Below are 576 nucleotides of genomic sequence, written 5' to 3'. Positions count from 1 at the left end.
ATTTTTAGACAGTATACATGGCCATTCCTTCTTAATGACCGTAATTTAAGTATGTGTAATGCTAAGTTGGTGAGAGGCTGTGTGTGTGTGTGTGTGTGTGTGTGTTTAAAAGGAAATTACATGAAAGGAGTAAATTTTCTAATATAGACACCTGCACCTCCATCAAAGATCTGTATGGAAAAAGTTGCAAATATATTTTGCGTATGGTTATTAAACCACAAAATTTGCCATTTTAACCATTTTAAGTATACAGCTCAGTAAATCATTATTTGTAAATTGTACTATTGTAAACAAATCACTGGAATTTATCTTGCGTAACTCAACTGCAATTGAACTAAATAACCCTAGTGCCTGCTAAATACCACTCTACTTTGTATTTTTGTGAATTGAACTACTTTAGACTTAGATATCTCCTATAAATAAAATCATACAATATCTGATTTTTGTGACAGGCTTATGTCACTTAGTATGGTGTCCTCCAGGTTTATCCATGTTGTATCATGTGACAGAATTTCCTTCATTTTTAGGGCTGCATTGTATCCCATTATATGTACAAATGGACAGTACATACCATAC

Source organism: Marmota marmota, unplaced genomic scaffold (genome assembly GCF_001458135.2).
Source record: "Marmota marmota marmota unplaced genomic scaffold, marMar, whole genome shotgun sequence".
Taxonomy (NCBI): Eukaryota; Metazoa; Chordata; class Mammalia; order Rodentia; family Sciuridae; genus Marmota; species Marmota marmota.
The sequence above is the reverse complement of the archived record's forward strand: the minus strand, read 5'-3'. Positions refer to the sequence as shown.